This window comes from Cryptomeria japonica, chromosome 7 (genome assembly GCF_030272615.1).
Source record: "Cryptomeria japonica chromosome 7, Sugi_1.0, whole genome shotgun sequence".
NCBI classification, from domain to species: Eukaryota; Viridiplantae; Streptophyta; class Pinopsida; order Cupressales; family Cupressaceae; genus Cryptomeria; species Cryptomeria japonica.
Window position 1 is genome coordinate 36,551,704 of NC_081411.1, and position 5,307 is coordinate 36,557,010.

Sequence of the window (5,307 nt, forward strand, 5' to 3'; positions counted from 1 at the left end):
TTCCATCAGTTAAAAAGCTTATTATGAGGTTCGAACTATGAACCTTCCATCTCCTATTCTCATGCATTGCCAATAGACCATGCGACTCCATTGGAATCTATGCTTGGCGGTCTCTATTTAATTTCTTCACTAAAGATAGTTCACTTGCCAAAAAATATGACCATGCGACTTCATTGGATTCTATGCTTGGCGGTCTCTATTTAATTTCTTCACTAAAGATAGTTCACTTGCCAAAAAATATGTCGAGCAGTATTGAACCTCCGACCTTTCTTTGTCACAAAAACGGTGATTGCCACTATGCCATGCGACATTTTCGAAAAAATAGCGGGCTATCTTTCTTTTATCGTTGTAGAAAGAAAAAGACCACCCATATAACTAAAACTTCTCCAGAAACCACTAGACTGTGCAATTTATCTGCGATTTGATACAAACAAATTCGCTTTGTTAACACCAAAATCTGAAAAAGCCCATTTTAATAAGGATTTTTTTGGCTATATTATAAGTCAATGGGATATCATAGGATTTTGGGTTTTTATTTTTAAGAGATAGTTTAAAAGTGGGAGATATGGGGATATTATAAAATATTATTGTTTTAATCTTATTTTAGTATGTAAAATAGTATTTAAAGGGGTTGATTTTTGTAATAGTGGACATGGAAGATTGGAGAATTGTGATAGAAGTGTGAGGGAATTTCTTTTGGAGAGATTGATAGTGAATTGTTCATCTCTATGCATTGGGAGCTTGAAGTCAAGCTTGTTGTACTTGTTGGAGAAAGAATTTTGTAATTCATTATCATCTGAGGAGATAGTTTTTTTGGTGAAGCGAGAGGAAGCTATTGTGGAGTTTGGTACTTCACTCCTGCACTTCGAAAAGTGGCGTTGTGCGGATAAGAGTGACTTTGTAACTCTTTGTAAACTCATTTTTGGAGCATAATTGGACCGGTCTCACCCAGTTGGGCAGACCCGGAGACGTAGTCACCTTGTGGGGAACTCCATAATCAAATCTTGTTGTTTGTGTCTCCTTTCTCTTCCTCAATAATTTTTCTATTTCATCACTTCAATTTATTTGTAATTAAACATTTATGTACATGCTAATTTCAATTTGTTAAGCATTGTAATGTTAGCATTTTTATGCAATCAGTCATCCTTAATCAGATCAGTATTGCAGGAAAGAGGGTCGAGGGCATATTCATTTGATCCTTTGCTCAGAGTACAAATCGGAAGCTTACAGGGGATTAAACCCTCAACAGGGGATGTGCACCAGCAACTTTCATGATGGTTCTAGGCACCAAGCTGTCAAATATGGGCCTGACATAGACGATCCCAAAGATGAAATGACCCACGAGACTTATTGGCGCTATATTGGTTTTGTTGACCCTTGCACACAAGAAGAACAACAAGAAGTTGGCGGTTGTAATCAGTACTGCATATTTGCAAAGCATATGGTAGGGCTAGATGAGGAGGAGGTGGGAGAGACAGAAACAGAGTATTCAGGGGATAGATCTTATTGCACTAAGAAAATGTGGCATTCCCCTGTTTTGAGGACCGAGGAAAATGCGAATTCTGCAGGTTATATAAGTAAGATGGCCATCATTTTTCTTGTAGACATTCAATGAATGTTCCTCGTCATGTAATTTTCGTCATTGATAAGTCCACTTCAATGGCCTACAAGGATATCACTCCAACCATGCCTAAGTTTAGTGAAACTAATAATTGTCGGTTGGGCTGTGTATATGAGGGTATTTTGAAATTCATATAAACTCGTCGTAGGACATCTTCTGGTGATTCTGTCTCAATGGTTCTGTTCCATAAATCTGCAGAAATGGCTGTAGAGATGCAGGATACATGGAAGAATCTGTTGTTGATGATCTTCTTCAGTTTCAAGCTGTCAAATTTTTCGATTGGAGAGCGGCGCTTGATCGATTCAAGAAGGCTGCACGGGGAGGAATTGGCGACTTCCTTTCTGGTGATTCGCCCTTTGGCACGGGAACGTTTTATACCTCTGGACTGAATTCTGCAGAGTAGATAATGTTGAAAGCAAGCAGAGATTATAGAGTGGACATGACAATACCAGTTGTAATCTTCCTAAGTGATGGTAAAAACAATGGCAGTGATCCCTTGCCATGCCTCGAAAGAATGAAAAGAATCGAGCCCAGGATGGTGCTTCATAGAATTATGTATTCGAAACATCCACCAACGAGAATACTCCAGGAAATGGCAGAGAAGGGAGGTGGATCGAGCCATGTAGCTGTAGATGAAGTTCAGTTGAGTCGAGCATTCGAATTTTTGGCCAGAAGGACCATTGTTGCAAGTTATATTTGTGACAATTAGCCTGCAGGCCCCATAAATTTCAATTGTAACACCGAGATGGCCGATATCATTGAAGCATTATAGCTGGCAGCTCCTATAAATTCCAATTGTAATTCCCAATCCCTGCTTTCCTGAGCTATAGATTTTTGATCGCATGTGAAGGGATTGCTTAGGCTTGCTACTAACTGCGATTCCATTTTTGCCTGACTAGGTTAGAGTGCTTTCAGTCAAACTATTAAATGGTGAATTCCACAAGTTTAAGAAAGATCGGAATTGCTCAAAAGTTTTGAAAAGATGAGATTGGATAGATTTCCAACAATTTGTTTGTTTATATAGATTCTAGTCACAACTGTTGCCAATTGTCATGTATTAGTAATTTTTTTTACATTGAGCAAAGCAGTTTATAATGAATAGATACTATTAATAGATAGTTGATTTAAATAGTAGTCATTATGATTGCTTCAACTTAAAATTTTATTATGAACTTTAGTGAGAGAATGTATTGACTGGATTGATTTGAGAATAGTTATCAATTTATCTTTATGTGCTCTCTCAGGTCTTATCAAAGAGGAACGTTATGATCAAGTTATGCATGGGTCTTGTCAATATTTTGGATCTATAAATACTTAAATGTTGTTTGTGATATTAAAAAGATTGTGGGTATTTTGGTTATTTTGATTGTTTTAGAGTTAAGTTTGGGAGTTACGAGTACGCATAAATCTTGAATTAAAATAAAGAGACAAAATCTCATGCATGTATATTTATCATATCAATTTATTTTGAAGGAAGAAAAATTATGAAAATTAATAATATTTTTATTGTAGTAGATTTATTAAAATTAATATTTTTTCTTCTTTTACAAAAGTAAAATGAATTGAATTCTATATGAAAAAGAATAAACTTTAAAAAAAATGTAATATATCATCATTTCTTTACTTTTATCTATAATTATTTTTTTTGTCTAAATTTAAAAGATATGGTAAAAATAAATTGATATTTCTAAAATTAATTTTTTTAATGAATAAATCTTTCATTTACATGTGTTTCCCATTTTTCTATTTGGATTTCATTTTAACTCGAAACTCTAATATTGAAAAAAAAAATTCATTTACATCTTACTTTTCCCTTTGATGTCTTCTTTACTTCAACTTTATTATTCTCTTTTGTCATGCAAAAATTATATCTAGTTTTTCAATAAAAAAATATTATCTTCATTTATTATGCAGATATTTTTACATTTACATCTTATACAGGCAATAGGTTGTGTTTTGTATGCAAAGTCTCTAGTAAGCAATATTTGTGTTGATTAGCTAGTAGGCCCTATAAATTTCAATTGCAACAAACAAATTCCAATATTTTTATTAGATAGTACATGATTTGTTTTATGACTTTGGATCTGTGATGAAATTTGAAGGGCTTGCTAGAGTCTATTAGTAAGTATGATTTAATATTTGCCTTACTAGGTTGGCATTCTTTTAGTCATATGAATAAATGGTGAACTGCACAAGTTTGGTAAAGATCACAATGGCTCAAAAGTTTTGAAAAGATCATATCAGATAGTCTTTTATCATCTTTTTGCTTACAAAAATTCTAATAACAAGCATTGTCGAATTTCTATGCACTAGTATTATTAATTTTTCATGTCTATAAATACTTTTTTCTTCGTGATATTTTTTAAAAAGGTTGTGGTCAACATATTTAATGAAAGAAAATTTGTGTTGGGTTTTTTTGGTTATTTTGATCGTGTTTTAAGTAAGGGTTGGGAGTTACATGTACATATATATGATAAAACTAATGAGTAATTCATCATGAAGGATTAAAATGTAACGACTAAAATTCATGCATGTATATTCATCAAATCAATTTTTAAAGTAAGACAAATATTGAATATGTGTGTGTGTACATACATACATACATATATATACACATACACACACACACAGATATATATGTATTATATATACATATACATACATACATACATATATATGTATTATATATACATATACATACATACATACATATATATGTATTATATATACATATACATACATACATACATATATATATATATATAGAAACATATATACATGTATATATGTTTATGTATATATATACATATATATACATAAACATATATACATGTATATGTATATATACATATACATGTACATATACATGTATATATATATATGTATATGTATATATACATATACATATATATACATGTATATACATATATATACATGTATATACATATATATACATGTATATATATATATGTATATGTATATATACATATACATATATATACATGTATATATATATATATGTATATGTATATATACATATACATGTATATACATATATACATATACATGTATATACATATATATACATGTATATGTATATATACATATACATATATATACATATACATGTATATGTATATATACATGTATATATATATATATGTATATATGTATATACATATATATACATATACATGTATATGTATATATACATGTATATATACATATACATGTATATGTATATATATATATATATACATGTATATATGTTTATGTATATACATGTATATATGTTTATATATATGTATGTATGTATGTATGTATGTATGTATGTATGTATGTATGTATATGTATATATAATACATATATATCTGTGTGTGTGTGTATATATATATATATGTATATGTATATGTATATATATATATATATATATATATATATAAATAATTTCTTATTATATAATAGAATGAATTGGATTTTACATGAGTAAGCACAAATTTTAAAAATTCAATGGTCAAAATTAATTTATCATGTATGAATAAATTTACATTTTTTAATTTTTCATCTATAATTAGGAATTTGGTTGCATGATTTGCTAATGAGAAAATGATGGCTTTCCCAAAGCCTTATAGTCTACTTGTGACTATTACAATTTTGCATTGAAGTATACATTTTAACAATTTCCA